This window comes from Takifugu rubripes, chromosome 2, assembly GCF_901000725.2.
Source record: "Takifugu rubripes chromosome 2, fTakRub1.2, whole genome shotgun sequence".
Taxonomy (NCBI): Eukaryota; Metazoa; Chordata; class Actinopteri; order Tetraodontiformes; family Tetraodontidae; genus Takifugu; species Takifugu rubripes.
In genome coordinates this window covers 509076-526501 of record NC_042286.1, presented here as the reverse complement: position 1 = coordinate 526501, position 17426 = coordinate 509076, and the positions used below count along the sequence as shown (strand labels likewise).

The 17426-nt window shown below is 46.7% G+C and overlaps 1 pseudogene; it reads right to left on the bottom strand.

Moving 5' to 3' along the window:
• Nucleotides 1–4104: 4104 nt before the first annotated feature.
• On the bottom strand, nucleotides 4105–6692 carry LOC115247162 (G-protein coupled receptor 135-like; annotated as a pseudogene).
• Nucleotides 6693–17426: the final 10734 nt, after the last annotated feature.

Sequence of the window (17426 nt, the reverse complement as noted above, 5' to 3'; positions counted from 1 at the left end):
AAGCTAGCCTTCAAGAAGAAGCAACAAATTGCCCAAGAATTAAAAGGAGAACTGTGGTTGCTGCAGAGTTTGTTCACGAAATCCACAGCCAAAAATGAGGCCGCAGTGAAAGCTAGCTTCATTGTGGCTGAAGAAATCGCCCATGCTTCCAAGTCTTTTTCAGAGGGAGCGTTTTTGAAGCAGTGCATGCTGAAGGTCTGTGAGCAGGTGTGTCCCGACCAGTTACAGACTCTTAAAAATGTCGGTTTATCAAGAAACACCATCGCGGACCGAGGGAAGGAACTAGCAGAAAATCTTACAACACAGCTGGCTGAGGAGACACGCAGCGACACAGATTTTTCATTAGCTGTTGATGAAAGCACAGATAACATGGACACAGCGCAGTTATATATTTTTATTAGAGGCGTTAAGTCGGACCTCTCTATCACTAAGGAGCTGCTGGATGTAGTTGCAATGCATGCGACCACAACGGTCGAGCTCAGGAAAGACATTGCTCTTTTTATGTAGTAAAGGAAAACTCATGTCTGAACTATCAGATCCAAAGTGGTTGTGTGACATAACTGACCATCTCGCCCAGCTGACTCAGAAGCTGCAGGGACGCAAACAAGTCATCACGCAGATGTCTGACATGATCACGGATTTCCAGCGTAAATTGGACTTATGGATGTGGCAAGTGAAACAGGACAATCTTGTCCACTTTCCTGTTTGTCAGAGCGTGTCAGCCTCATTTCCCGAGACTTTTTCATGTGCTCAGTTGACTACCAAACTGAGCTGGTTAAAGACCGAGTTTGATCGGCCCTTCTCTGACTTCAGAGCACAACAGTCTGGCTTTGACATCTTTGCCAATCCTTTCACCACCGATGTCTGCACTGCACCGCAACACCTTCAGATGGAGCTAATTGAGCTTTGAAGCGACAGTGGCCTGAGAGCAAAGTTCCAGGATGCTGCAATCCAGGACTTTTACCATCTGCTGCCCCCTGGTTTGATGCCACAGCTTCGACTTCATGCTGCCCGTGTTCTGTGTTCCATGTTTGGGAGCACCTATCTGTGCAAACAGTTTTTTTCTATAATGAATCTGAACAAAAACAAGCACAGATCACGCCTCACGGATGACAACCTCCATGCTGTTCTACGCATTGCCTCAGCACAGGACCTAAAACCAGACATTGACACACTGGCAACGGGAAAACTGTGTCAGACATCTGGTCAGAAAACACACAGGTAAGCAATTTTTTAAAAACTTAATTAAAATATAATAAAATGTAATTCAACCAAGAAGAACAGTTATAAACTGTGCAATTCAATGATTGTGCTTGCATTTTTGTTGTGTTAATCATCTTCAGAACATGATCTCTCGATAGAGAGAGATCACACCACTTGGTGTGTTTAAGGACAGGCAGTATCTCCTCATCAAAGACTAACCAAAAAACTATAGTTGAGAACTGAGTCAACCTTTATTTTGGTATTTTTAGTTGATTACATATTATTTATGTGTAGCTGCTGTTGTAATTATTTAATGTTTGCAGGTCTTATGTGTGTATGCAGACAAATTGTTGTCATCAAACCTGTTATGGAACAGTCAAGGAGGCTGGGACCCAGATGCAGAGTAAAAAGTAAAAGGTTCTTTATTGATAACAAGGCAAGGGGAAGCAGTTCACGGAACGAAGGATAAATTGAAGTAGCAACAAAAACTCTAGAAAAGTAGTGTGGCGGACGCCTAACAGGGCTCAGTATATCTCCTCTCTAAATCGACAACGCCACCCCAGGAATTCCACCTGGAGAATTATTATCAAGGCCGCACAAGTGTTTTCTAGTGAGGAGAAGAGACTGGTCCAATCTGCAAAATTAACTTTTATTTCCGGATATCCTCTAACAATTGCTAAAATACTCACGCATGAATTTTCACACACACTCAACGTGCAGATATTAAATTCATATTCAAGATTTACAGTTATCTTGAAAACACCTGCACCCCACAGGGTAGGATCGGCACCACTTAGAAAATAACAGGTAACGTACACAATAATAGAACCCAAATAAACATGCAAAAATAACCCACACGAGCAAAAAGCACACTTAGTCAAACCCAAATAAACATGCAAAGTAACCCACACAAACAATGAACATCACAAATCAGCCCCAAATCCCTCCCCCCCGCAACCAAACGTTAAACCAACATAAAGGCAATCCTAGTCCTCCTAGAGGCGCAGTTCACTCACACACTCGCACTTTAGATTGGACCCCACACGATGATACCTACCAAATCCTTGCAATCGACTATACAGGACTGAACGACATCACCGTAAAAAACAAGTACCCTCTCCCTCTGATTGACTCAGCCTTCAGCCCCTTACACACAGCTACGGTGTGTTTACAAAATTAGACCTGAGGAATGCCTACCACCTCATCAGAATCAGGGAGGGGGATGAGTGGAAAACAGCATTCAACACCCCATTAGGCCATTTTGAATATTTAGTGATGATTAACTAATGCTCCTGCCGTGTTTCAGTGTTTGGTCAACGGCGTACTGCGGGACTTGCTTAATAAGTCAGTTTTCGTCTACTTGGACGATATACTGATTTTTTCCAGGTCGATGGAGGAACATGTCGGACACTTGCGAGAAGTGTTGAAGAGATTACTGGAAAACAAGTTGTGCGAGAAAGCAGAGAAATGTGAATTCCATGTATCGTCTGTTAGTTTTCTGGGTTTCGTGGTCGAAAAGACACAGCTTCGCGCAGATCCCTCCAAGGTGGCTGCAGTTAAGGACTGGCCCCTTCCCACTACTCGTAAGCAGCTTCAGCGGTTTCTAGGCTTTGCCAACTTCTATCGAAGATTCATACAAAACTACAGCCACCTGGCGGCACCACTCCACTCCACTGGCCAGTTGAGGCGGAAGTTCAGCGTCTCCAAGGACAGACGTCCCAGATGGATGCTCGCCGAGCCGGCTGTTTGTCCCGCAGTCCGCCCGGTCGTCATTGCTCTCATGGGGGCACACCTCCCGGATAGCCTGCCATCCAGGAGTTCACCGCACACTGGCCCTCATCCAGCAGCGCTTCTGGTGGCCATCCATGGCTGCGGACGTCTGGACCTTTGTCGCTGCGTGCACAGTGTGCACGCGCAGCAAGTCCTCACACAGGCCCCCTGCAGGACTCCTGCAGCCCATTCCCCTCGTCCCTGGTCCCACATCGCTTTGGACTTCGTTACCGGTCTGCCCCCCTCTGAAGGTAATGATACCGTACTGACAGTGGTCGATCGCTTCTCCAAGGCGATACATTTTGTTACCCTCCCTAAACTTCCCACCGCCTTGGAGACGGCAAACCTCCTGGTACAGCATGTTTTCCGACTACATGGAATCCCTCAGGATATCGTGTCAGACCACGGACCCCGGTTCACCTTGCAGGTATGGAAGGCGTTCTACCGGGCCCTGGGAACCACCTCCAGCCTCACTTCAGGTTACCATCCTCAGTCCAACGGCCAGACTGAACGAGCGAACCAGAGTTTGAAGTCCTCTCTGCGCTGTGTGGCCTCCCGCCTCCTGGGCCTCGCACCTACCCTGGGTAGAATACGCCCACAACTCCCTCATCAGCTCAGCTACCGGCCTGTCACCGTTTATGGTTAACCATGGTTACCAACCTCCATTGTTCCCTAGCCAGGAATCCGACGCGGTGGTACCCTCTGTCCGGAGTGTGGCGGGAGACCCGGGCTGCACTGGGAAGAACGGTGGAGCGCAACCGACATCTGGCGGACCGCTGCCGAGCACCTGCACCCAACTACCAGGTAGGCCAGCAAGTGTGGCTCTCATCCCGTGACCTTCCCCTCCAGACGGAGTCCAGAAAACTCACCCCCAGGTATATTGGCCCCTATCCCCTGGACAAAATCATCAATCCCAGTGCGGTTCGACTCCGTCTCCCAGCCTCCCTGAACGTCCATCCAGTGTTCCATGTCTCCCTCCTCAAACCAGTTACTAAAAGCCCCCACCAGCCTCCTGCGCCACCCTCTCCCCCCCCTTCCCGTCTCATTGAAGGCCATCCGGCCTACACGGTCAGGATTCTGGACATACACAGGCGGGGGAGGGGGTTGCAGGGGGTTCTGACCCGGAGGAGCGCTCCCTCATCCTTGACCCGCAACTGCTGCAGGACTTTTATCTAAGCTTCCCAGAAATATATTGACTTTTTAAAACTTTATTTGTTTTTTTGTGTGCTACCACTGTACAATGTCTACACAGCCGATTGGTTACGTTCATTCTGTCTTCGTTATAGACAACTTTCCAAGATCCAAAATGGACCTTTAATGAAGGAGAGAAGAAAAAAAAGGAAATGAAACAAAACCCCAAGAAAGTGGAAAAGGAAACAAAGACATGAAGCACTGCCACATATCCGGGGATAACTGAACCCATAAAATCACCAAAACACACCACCACAACTGGTTCAACCAAAAGACCCAATGACACTGGGCAAAAGACGCAACATCATAGCAAAAAAGGTACATTGGAGAAACTGGAAGACTGTTCAGCACCAGAAAACAGGAACATCAACCTGAAGGCAGCAAGAAAACAGCCCTAACAGATCATAAGGGCTGGGCCGGGCAAATTTACTTTGAAAAGGTTTCCCGGCCCAGTTAGCTGTTCTCAGACGCGTCACGCTGAGCCGATGACAGATCTGAAGAAGGCTGAGGCCACTTCTGAACCCTGGCTCAGGTGTATGACACTCATCTTCATCTTTATTGTTAACATCAACCCTTTTGCCTAGTGCAAGTCAGAGCAGCAAAAAAATTACGACTCTTTTATTCTTATTCTTCACCCTATTAAACCATAGAATTATCTTTCTGGTACTTTCAAAAGCAAATCTATGACCTAAAATCCTAAACAGCTAACAATGACACATGAAAGGGTATCAGAAGGGATTCAAAAAGATCCACACGGAACCGAGCACAAATGAGGATGCGGTGCAAACACGGATAGAGCACGTTGCCTTTATTGTGCAGCATCACAGGGAATGACTGCATCAGGCACCAGAGGGGGGGCCTGATGAATCACCTGGCCCCTACTCCTCACCTGACCCCACTCATTGCCAACTGAACCTCAGCGTTTGTCTAAAGAGGGTTAGTTCTTTTCACGATGTTGCATTCTCAGGAAATATCCTCACGGGCACCATTGTGAACATGCACATCTGCATCTACAAATCATTTACACATTTACAGAAAATCATTGCACATAAAAAAACTCCCAAGCAAATAACAGAGGGTCCTCCAGAGGTTCACAGGCTGGTGTCAGCCGTCTTTATCTTTGGTCCGCTGACTAAATTGGGTAACACCGCGGTGTCGGGCTGTGCGTCTTTACAAAAGAAAACCACAGGGTTTTTGCAGGCCCCACATGGCAACCTCAGTTCCTCCGCCTCCCTTGCCAGGACTGAACTGGACAGGTGGCTATTGTTTACCCAACACGACTCATGTAGCGGTCCCGTATCCTCTCCGATCGGTGAATTGAATGTCCTGGTTCTGAGTGTGGCCAGACAGGTAGGTGGCGATGTTGCGTGTCCGGTAGCCCTCCTCTCTGCTACGCCCTAGTAACATGGATATATTTGGGTTCCTCATAGCGTAGATCAGTGGGTTGATGGCTCCCGTTAGCCCAGGCTTAGCCAAATGGCTACTGTGTCCATTGCTGGGTTGAAGGTGTAACTCCCCAACGCGGTGACCAACCCCAATAAGCAGTAAGGCCCCCAGCAAAAAATGATGAAAACAATCATGATCAACACAGTGGTGGCTGTTCGCATTTCACTATAAAATCGTAGCAAGTACGCGTATGTGGTCCACAGGCCTGACTCGGATTTCGGAGAGACGAACCGTCTTACAAATATTGTAATGACAAAAACACATCAGGGAGAAAGGCAGTAAGTAACACACCAATGATAAGGCAAATGCTGTAGGCCGTCCCCAAACGTGATGTCCCAGAGTGGAAGACGTACATGCAGTGATAGAAACCTCGCTTATGGATTTGAGAAGGAGCTGAAGCTAGGAGATACCACGGCAACGCAAAAATAACAGCAGTCAACCACACAGCTAGCAACAACTGAGTTGCCTTCTGGCGGTCCATTTTGGCCTGCGGCTGTCTGACAATGGCGTAATATCTGTCAAAGGAGATCAGCGTCATGGTCAAGGTAGAGATGATCCCAAAACAAGTGTTGAAAAAGCCATTCGCCACACAGAAGTGGTCCCCAAACATCCATACGCCATCCTTACTGAACAGCATGACAAAAGAGAAGGGAGGCACAAAATGGCTGTGAGGAAGTCCGACAGCGACAGTGACATGATGAAAGCATTGGTCACTGTCCGAAGCTGCCGGTGCTTAATAATGACAACGATGACTGCCGAGTTGCCCAGGCTGATAAGAGGAAGATGGAGAGAAGAACCAGGGCCTCAGCTGCCACCATGACACCGTGAAGGATGGAGCTGCTCTCTGAGGCACTGAGCACCGACAGTGGTGAAGCCTCCAGGATCTCACCAAAACTGGCTCCCTCGCTTGTCTCGGAAGAGTTGACAGATTTTTGGTGCTTCCCACTGTTGCTTCTGTGCTGCTGGTCGTTACGAGACTGGTCACTATAGAAACAACCCTGAAGAACAAAGACATATGTGACATGACTCTTTAAACCCCGTAAAAGAAGCCCTGCAATACACTTCTCGGGTTTAAAATTGTTGTACACATCATCATTCATACAGCATCTTATGTATGCAGTTTACATTTTAGTGAATCCAAGTGTCCCCGTGTGCCAGTCTGATCTACACAAACAGGTTTCATTGCTAATGGCAGAGGCACCAGTGCCACATTACTGGTTTAGCAACAATTCCCTGGCTGTGTTTGAAGCTCTACATGAGAGGGGCTCCATGTGCTGACTTACACGTGCACAACAGAGGAGGTGGTGGCCAGCTGGTCAGTGAAGGCCACACCAGAGGAGACACCTGTGAAATTGTCACCATGCAGGGTCATGCTAATGGCTGAGTCCAGCGAGGACAAATCCTCCTTCAATCTCTTCTGGTTCCTGTGGCTCTGGGTTGGCTTCAACTCTGTCTTCTCCAGCTTCCCTGCTGCGTCCAGCGTCTGTGGGTTCAGATAAACAGTCAGTGATCATGGTAGCCAGTGTAGCTGTTGCAGGGCTCTAGAGCTGAGGCAGGCTGCAATGTTCTAGACCAGCTGCAGTTTACAGAGAGGGCTGAAGGGGAGAGGGTCGGAAGTGACCAGGAAGTGGAGGTGGAGGGCGGTTGAGGTGGGGGTGTGAGGGAGGGGTGCAAGCAGTCAATGCGATGAAGGTTGGCACTAGGTGGTCCTGGTGGCATGATTGATGTGGGGCTGCAGTGAAGGGGTGGAGGAGGCCAGCCCAGACTCCTCATCTGGAGGAAGGCTGAAGGATGGAGTTGTTTATAGTAAGTGAGAATTGTGGGTTTTGGACCTGGGGGATTGGTGCTCTCTTTTATGCTGCTAAGGTTGAGAAAGTTAGGTGCAAACCAAAGTTAATATTACGATGCCAGTTTTTTTTTTTTTTAAACAAAACAGGCATAAAGGCCCTTTATACACCTCTTAAAGTGAACGTCTATTAGTAATCTTTACAACAATATTCTCATACTTTCTAAAGGTGTTAACCACTGACGTTTCCTGTATTGCGTTTTGGACAGTATCAAGAATTATATATGAATCTTTGCGTGTGAGCGCGTGTCGGTGCGTGTGGCTTCACTGAGCGGATAGAAGTGGGGTTTAAAACGTTCCGAATTGCCCAGCTTCCTCCGCTTAGTTGCTCTTCCCTATTTTAAGGAACGAAATGAGGTTAGATTTCTTTACCTGGTGGTTGTGGGCAGGCAGAGAGCTCTCAGCACCCCCCTTCGCTTCTGTGGACAAAACTAAAGCAGCAGTTGTCCGCGCACGGCCATCACTGGGGGTCGTTCTCCTCATCGCTGCTCTGCGGCTGGAGGAGAAAGCTACCCGGGCAAGGAGATGCAATCCCGGCCTGGTTCCTTAGACTCTCCCCCGCTGACGCCCAATTTCACCCTCCTACTGCTGCAACCACGCTGCTCGTCATTTTGCACATCCAGATGTGTTCAACCAAGTCTACCACGTAACGTGTGACGTGTTTGTGTAGTTGCCATGGAAACTGCGGATCGTCGTTTAAATTAAAACTGCTGTCCAAAATGACATTTAGAAGTCATGTGTCAGTGAAATGTCTTTAAGCTTGCTGTTGTAGGGTTATGCGAATATTTAGCAGCAGCTGAGGGGATTTAGGGTTGTGTTGCGTTCCCTCGGGAGCACTAATCTGCCATACTGGTTTTTCTCCTATCTCTATAGATTCCGTTCCCCTGCGTTGAACGGGTTGAGGCGGGGCCCACATTGAGCTCCGCCCACTCGATATGTTTAACAATGACTGCGGTCGAGCCAGCCAACACTTCGGCAGAAGCAGCTAAGCCAGCAGGACACTCGAATTCCACTTGCGCTGTGTACCGAGGCATTATACGACGATGACGAGAAATTTCCTCAAAATATAGGATATGAATGTTACCAACATGTTTCATCGTTCCCAAATTTGCTAGTTACGAAGTCTTTCTTTCACTTTGATAAACATATCCATTGATCCGATTGATATACCAGGAAGAGTTTCACAATTACTGAACGAAGTAAATTCAAGAAAAAGCCGCTCCTATCACTCCCTGTTGTACTCAGCATTTAGGGTAATGTCTCGTATACACAGAGGGAATTGAATTTGAGTGTCTGCTGGCTTTGCTGCTTCTTCCGAAGTGTTGGCTGGCTCGACCGCAGTATAGCGACAGATGGCGATTAACTGACTCTTTTGTGGTCGAAAACCCACTTTTGGATTTCATATAAAGCAAAATTACATTCGATGTCAGCGAGAATGCTGTGTGTGAAAAGGCGCCTGTCATTTGTTGTTTTACCTTACATGATGACATTTGTAGTAAATCTTTTAGATGAATCAATAAAAGCCCGCTAATTATATGTAATTATATTAGAGTTATGTTACTTATTAACCAAATACAACTAAAATATTGTTATCATTTACATGAAGGACCAGGTCTGGTATGAAAATTCCTTTCTATTGGAAAACATATTTTAGTATTTTAATATCTAGTGAATAAAAACGTGTTTAACAATCTCAGGCCTGTGGTGAGCAACATGGAACTGCTACATAATACTGGCCATCTAACGTTATTCACACAGACTTACCGGTATTCGCTTCTAAAGGGGCTCTCAGAGACTGAACTGATGCCTGGTCCAGTTTGGTCTAAACCTGAAGAGAACAATTTTTTGTTAACATTGATGCAACTTGAACATGAAGACTTGAAAATGGTATTTATTCACGGGGCTCAAAAGAAACCAAAATCTCTTGAACATCAATGATTTCTACACAAAATGTCTCGCGGTCACTTTGTAAAGTAAACGAGAGGAGGAGTGTCTCCCTCAGATCCATGGTGCCATGGCACCATCGGATGCCAGCAGCTCTTGCAAAGTTCTGAAGCATTATGATTGGGGAAGGGTTAGAGAAGAGCATCTCCGTATTTAGAAATAAAGAAAGTTATTATTAAAGGACGAGGGAAGACGTGAGACGAGAGCACAGAGAAGGTTTCAGCATTCCCAGCAAGCTACAGCAACAGCTATTACCAACCAGGAAAAAAATATTTTGAAAATGGAGAATTGATTGCTAAAAAGATCTGTGACATCCCCTCTTAAACCTTGTTGAATGTGTATTTATGGATTCTGCCTTCAACGGCACCTGGTGCTTCAGAGATTAAGTCATACTGTAACAATTGGTTCCAAAATAAAAAAGCCATACCCGAGAATGCTGACAGGTGAGGCAACAAGAGGTTAAAAAAAAAAAGTGTGCGTGCCGTTTATGCGGTGGTGAGCGGTGTGCGAGGCGGACAAAAGGTGAGGTGCTCGTTGATGAGGAGACGTGGTGTTCTCAGGAAGGGATACTAAAATGCAAGGCAAAAAAGTTAGCAAATCTACCGAGTTTGGAATGTTTGAGTTAGCACTGGCAAGGATGAAATAATCTTGAGCTGTTTCGTTGGTGTCGGCTGCTTTAAAGGGCTCCTAATCAGACCGATTAGCACAAGCCAGCACGAGTCAGAGAAATAGGTCTACCACACCCCCTACAGGAAAAAAAATAGAGCAACACAAACACAGAGACCCAAACCAGGACCATGACCCGTTAACGGGCGTTTCCTGGCGACCTACCCAGTTTATCAGACTGACCATGGTAGAAGACCCTTGTCCAGGATGTGCCTCTGGGGTTGACAGGAGTAGCGAAGGAGGGCAGCATGCTGGAAAATGCTTCTCCAGCTTTGCAAACTGGCCTGCATGGATGGTACCGCCACCTCCTCATCAAATCAAATCAAATCAAATCAAATCAAATCAAATCAAATCAAATCAAATCAAATCAAATCAAATCAAATCAAATCAAATCAAATCAAATCAAATCAAATCAAATCAAATCAAATCAATATTTAATTATATAGCGACTTTTCCAATCAAAATTGTTTCAAGGCCGCTTTCCAGAATCCCAGGGCCTAACCCCAGACAAGCAACAGTGCAAGGAAAACTCCCCTTTAACAGGAAGAAACCCTGAGCAGGACCAAGCAGGAGGGGGACCCTCCTGCTGATGGCCGGGTAGAGAGAGAGGAGAAGGGGGGGGGGGACAGGTAGAGGACAGAATAGTTAGGAGAGGAGAGGAGAGGGAGAGGAGAGGAGAGAGGAGAGAGAGGAGAGGAGAGGAGAGGAGAGGAGAGGAGAGGAAACCATGACCCAGTGTAGTGACAGAGGCCTGTCAGGGTGATCATGTTTCTAGACCCCGGCAGCCTTGGCCTATCGCAGCATGACTAAGATGTTAACCTAATGATTAGACGACCCCCTAAGTATGAAATTTGTCTGTCCTCCTATCCTCCTCCTGGAGTTTGAAACAATGCTGGTTGGTACCCAAGGGAGTCCATAAATTGTGACATCCCAGTGGAGGCCGACACACGGGAATTGTTATTCTACACATGCTAGGAATAAGTTCCCAGTGGTGGGATGACAAGCCAAGATGCATCGCAACAACTTTTTAGGGAATGGTTGACCCTCTCAGTATTGTTGTTTGACTAGGGGTGGTATCCGGAGGAGAGGCTCCCAACACATTGCCGAAAGCTTTCCAGACCTGAAATGTGAACTTGAGGCCTTGGTCTGACTGCGAGCATACTTCCCTTGGGCACACATGGGGCAAGCAGTAATGAAGGACTTAGTGTCGTGGGACATAGACGGCCACCAGAACTGTTACTGAAGGAATCGAACGGTCCGGGGGCAGCCTGGGTGACATTTGAGCTGGGAAGAATGGCCCTACTACAAGCACATTGGAACGGATGGACTCCAGGATGAAAAGCCAGTTCTGCAGGGTGCCTGCTGGACCAGGATGGAGTGGATGCGCCTCCCGCATCCTCTCCTCCACAACCAGGTAGCTGTGCCCACAATGCAGGAGGGAGACAAGATGGAAATGGGCTCTGGTCTGGAGGGATTGAGTGAGAAACAGGTGGGACAAGGCGTATGGCTTAATGTATGTATGTAATGTAATGAGATCCAGGCTGGTAGGTAAGGGTCAATCAGAAATGCCCCAGAAAAGAGCCCATTGTGCTTGCTGCAAATTCACCGCTTGGCACTCTGGAGGTAGTTGAGGTTTTTGTGGTCAGTCCACAACACCACCCATCGCTGAGCAGATCTCTCCAGCCAGTGTCTCCACTGCTGCTGGGCCAGTACCAAATCAAATCAAATCAAATCAAACCAATCTTTATTCATACATTAATTGTTTCAAAGGCGCTTTCCAGAATCCCACGGCCTAACCCCAGACAAGCACAGTGGCAAGGAAAAACTCCCCTTTAACAGGAAGAAACCTTGAGCAGGACCAGGCTCATGTAGGGGGACCCTCCTGCTGATGGCTGGCTGGGTAGAGAGAGAGAAGAGGGAAGGACAGGTAAGGATAGAAAAGGGAGGGGAGGGGAGGGAAAAAGAGGAGAGGAAAGGCATAGAGCAAAAAATACATACAAAAATACATTATATTGAATAAACTGCCGGTTGAGTGGGTCAGCGGGGCCGGAGGTCATTATGCAGCTCTGAAAGGGGTGATACCTGTAAATGAATACAGAGAGGGGGAAGCAAGAAAACTACACAAGAAATAGCATCACAAGTCTACTTGATGAGGAGGAGAGGAGAGGAGAGGAGAGGAGAGGAGAGGAGAGGAGAGGAGAGGAGAGGAGGAGGAAGAGGAGAGGAGAGGAAGAGGAAACCATGACCCAGTGGGGTGACAGAGGCCTGTCAGGTGATCATGTTTCTGGACCCCGGCAGCCTTGGCAGCTACTACTACAGCCACTACTAACCATGTGATCTAATCTATCCCTGAGAGGTTCAGGACCAAACACTATGACCTCAGTTTTCAGAGTTAAGGAGAAGGAAATTTGAAGACATCCAGGACTTTATGTCTTTAAGACTGGTCTGAAGCTTCGCTAACTGCTCTGTCTCCTCTGGTTTCATGGATAAATATAACTGAGTGTCATCAGCATAACAATGAAAATTTATCCCATGCTGCCGAACAGTGTTCCCTAAGGGAAGCATGTACAAGGTGAAAACAATTGGTCCAAGTACGGAACTTGAGGAACTCCATGGCTAACCCTACTGTATGAAGAGGGAACGCCATGGACATGAGCAAACTGGTATCTATCAGATAAATACGATCTAAACCAGTCTAGTGCTGTCCCTTTAATCCCAATCACATGTTCCAGTCTATGTAACAGGATGCTGTGATCAACTGTATCAAAAGCAGCACTGAGGTCCAGCAGAACCAGCATTGAAACCAGTCCATGATCTGAATCTCTAAGAAGATCATTAGTAACTTTAAGAAGTGCTGTTTCTGTACTGTGATGAGCTCTAAGCTTGAAACATCTCAAACAGGCTGTTTCTCTGCAGGTGCTCCAGTAACTGAGTCACCACCACCTTCTCAAGAACTTTAGAGATAAAAGGAAGGTTTGGATATTGGCCTATAATTTGCTAATACGTCAGGATCCAGTGATGGTGTTTTAAGCAATGGCTTAATCACTGCCACCTTGTAGGACCGGGGTACATAACCTGTCCACTAAAGAACAATTGATCTAGTCCAGGATAGAACTGCATATCAATGGTAAAACATTCTTCAACAGGTGTGTTGGGATGGGATCTAAAGACACGCGATGGACTTGGATTTCTGACGCCTCAGCAAAATATATATGGGTGAAGGAGTTTAAGGGCTCGTTGGAGACCCTGTATGTTCTCACAGTCAGCACATCTGGTGATGGTCCACACCACCACATAGTTCACACCGCATAGTTCCTCTCAGCTGAGATGGGTGGAGAAGAAGAAGACCTGTGAGTCAGTTACGTACCTTTTCATCGCCTCATTGTCCCAGTCTGGAAATGTTGTACAACCGGCTGCATGGAAGTGGTGCACTGGGAAGGAGGGCTATGCAGCAGGCGCAGGGAAGGTAAGGAGCGAGGGAGAGGGCTCGCTCCTTACTGAATGCCTCTCCTAGGTCGTGGTACTCCACAGGAACTACCAAGGTCAGATCGCTCAGAAGAAGCACCCCAGAGAGGCCAGGATGAGAGAGCTGAATGGAGAGAGTTTGAGTGACAGAAGGTGCTCCGGCCAGTTAGCGTGTTTGATGCCCAACCTTCCTCTTGATCAATCAATCAATCAATCAATCAATCAATCAATCAATCAATCTTTATTTATATAGCGTCTTATACAATCAAAATTGTTTCAAGGCGCTTTCCAGAATCCCAGGGCCTGACCCCAGACAAGCAAACAGTGGCAAGAAACCTTAACAGGAAGAAACCTTGAGCAGGACCAGGCTCATGTAGGGGGACCCTCCTGCTGATGGCCAGCTGGGTAAAGAGCCTAGGAGGTAGGAGAGGAGAGGAGAGGAGAGGGGTAAAGGAGAGGAGAAGTAGATTGAAGGGGAGGTAGAGGAGAGGAGAAGGAGGAGGAGGGGAAAGAGGAGAGGAAAGAAGAGGAGAGGGAGAGGGAGAGGAAAAGGAGAAGGAGAAGGAGGGGGAGAGGAGAGGAGAGGAGACGAGAGGAGAGGAGAGGGGGGAGGAGAGTGGAGAGAAGAGGCACAGAGCACAGAAACACACAGAAAAATATGATGCACAATCACTTCAGCGGGGCAGAGGTCATTATGCAGCTCCGAGGACGGCGATACCTGTAAATAAATAGAGGTTGGTGGGGGGGGAGAAGCAGAAAAACTACACAAGAATCAGCATAACTAGTCTGCTTGATGAGGAGAGGAAAGGAGAGGAAAGGAGAGGAGAGGAATAGAGAGGAAACCATGACCCAGTGGAGTGACAGAGGCCTGTCAGGTGATCATGTTTCCGGACCCGGCAGCCTTGGCCTATAACAGCATAACTAAGATGTGACCTAACGATTAGGACGGACCCCTAAGTATGATAATTTGTCTGTCTATGATAGTGACTGGAACTACTGAATTAGTAACAATAAGCTTTTTCAAGAGGGTAGGTTTTGAGTCTGACCTTAAAAGTAGCGATGGAGTCAGCCTCCCGTACCTGGACAGGGAGCTGGTTCCATAGCAGGGGGCCTGGTAGCTAAAATGCTCTGCCCCCCATTCTACTCCTGGAAACTCTGGGAACCACAAGTAGACCAGCATTCTGAGAGCGGAGCGGTCTATTGGGCTGATAAGGTATCACTAGCTCCTCCAGGTAGGATGGAGCTAGGCCTCTGAGGACCTTGTAGGTCAAAAGAAGGGTTTTTAAAAATTATTCTAAATTTAACGGGCAGCCAATGAAGCGACGCCAGTACAGGAGTACAGGAGATCTCTTTGTCAATACCTGTCAGAACTCTGGCGCAGCATTTTGGATCAACTGGAGGCTTCTTAAAGAGTTGTTTGGACACCCTGATAATAAAGAGTTACAGTAGTCCAGCCTGGAAGTAAACAAATGCATGGACTAACTTTTCAGCATCATGCCGCGTCAGCAGTTCCTGATCTTAGTGATGTTCCTCAAGTGAAAAAGGCACTTCTTAGAGACTAATTTAATGTGTGAGTTGAAGGAGAGATTTGATCAAAAGTTACTCCTAGATTCCTCACAGAGAGACTAGATGTTAATGAGATACCATCTAGAGTGATCATGTGATCTAAACTATCCCAAGAGGTTCAGGACCAAACACCATGACCTCAGTTTTTCCTGGGTTAAAGAGGAGGGAAATTTGAAGACATCCAGGACTTTAGTCTTTAAGACAGGTCTGGAGCTTCACTAACTTCTCTGTCTCCTCGGGTTTCATGGATAAATAGAGCTGAGTGTCATCAGCATAACAATGAAAATTTATCCCATGCTGCCGAATAATGTTCCCTAAGGGAAGCATGTACAATGTGAAGAGGATTGGTCCAAAGTACAGAACCTTGAGGAACTCCATGGCTAACCCTACTGTATGAGGAGGGAACACCATGGACATGAGCAAACTGGTATCTATCAGATAAGTATGATCTAAACCAGTCTAGTGCTGTCCCTTTAATCCCAATCACATGATCCAGTCTCTGTAACAGGATGCTGTGATCAACTGTATCAAAAGCAGCACTGAGGTCCCAGCAGAACCAGCATAGAGACCAGTCCATGATCGGAAGCTATGAGAAGATCATTAGTGACTTTAAGAAGTGCTGTTTCTGTGCTGTGGTGAGCTCTAAAGCCTGACTGAAACATCTCAAACAGGCTGTTCCTCTGCAGGTGCTCCAGTAACTGAGTCACCACCACCTTCTCTAGAACTTTAGAGATAAAAGGAAGGGTTGGATATTGGCCTATAATTTGCTAAGACATCAGGATCCAGTGATGGTTTTTTAAGCAACGGCTTAATCACTGCCACCTTGTAGGACCGGGGTACATAACCGACACTAAAGAACCATTGATCTGGTCCAGGATAGAACTGCCTATCAATGTAAACATCCTTCAACAGGTGTGTTGGGATGGGATCTAAACGACACGTGGTGGTCTTGGATTTCTGAATTAGCTATGACGGCCTCAGAAAATATATAGGGCTGAAGGAGCTTAAGGGCTCGTTGGAGACCCTGTATGTTCCCACAGTCGGCACATCTGGTGATGGTCCAGTTGTTGGGATGGCCTGGTAGCTTTTCTCTGATGGCTAGAACTTTATCAGTGAAGAAGCTCAAGAAGTCTTCACCACTAAGGGAAGAAGGGATACGTGGATCTAAACACTGTGACTCTTAGTTTAATTTGGCCACAGTGCTGAAAAGAAACCTGGGGTTGTTCTCATTTTTCCTCAATTAAAGAAGAAAAAATAAGCTGTTCTAGCCTTGCGAAGGGCCTTTTTGTAAACCAATAGACCATCCTTTCCAGGCTACATGGGTAGCTGTCTATTTTACAAGAATGCCACGTTCCTTCCAGTCTTCGCACTTTCTGCTTGGAGGTCCTGATATGTGAATTATACCAGGGGGCACACCTCCTCTGATTTACTATTTTCTTTTTCAGGGGGCAACAGAATCAAGCGTGATTCTCAGTGAGGTTGCTGCACCTTCAGCAATAGAGTCAACCTCAGCAGGGCTAAGATGATGGCCTGCTGCAAACAGAATCACTGCAACTAAAGCCCTCAAGACTGGGGATAGTTGTGGAGGTAGCATTGCGATGGAGGCAATCACCAACAGGCAATGTGTCTCCTGTTTTGAATTACTTACGCACTCCACCTGCACCTCCCCAAGTGTTTTAATAAAACACCGTAATCTTCATTCAGGCAGGGAATGCCAAAAGTTCAAGATAAATTCAAATATTGTACAGTTGAATTTATTATACTTTAAAAATATATTTCAGTAACTTAAACTATTTGAGGCAATCACTTGACGCAAATGCTTTAAGTTATCCGGGTTTAAACGGGACCTCGTTCAGAGGTCCTATCCATCCCGGGTGGACCTCATGATCAGGCCATAGCGGTAATGCACCCGAACATTGCCAACCGCCGCAAAAATAGGGTGGGTGGAAAAAAAGAAGAAGATAAATTTCCTGTCGGCGTTACACTTTATTCCGTCCGTATCCGGGTGTCGTCAGTTGTTGAAAAAGGAGCTACATTGTGGACCTTTATTTTAATCAGTGTTTGGACAGCATGTGTAAGTAAACTCGGTATACTTCATACATTTTATAATATTTATTTATTATTTGGTAACATTCACCTTTATGTGCTGCGCAGACATCTGTGTGACTGTTGGATGGTTTACGCGTTAGCTCGCGTATTTGTACGTATTTGAGATTTAGACATTTCGCTTGTTAAAGAAACCAAAACCTGTTTTTTTGTTTGTTTTTTAAATCAAATTGGACTCTTTGTTGTTCGTTCAAACACCTGGTGTACGGGGTTTTGGTTTTTG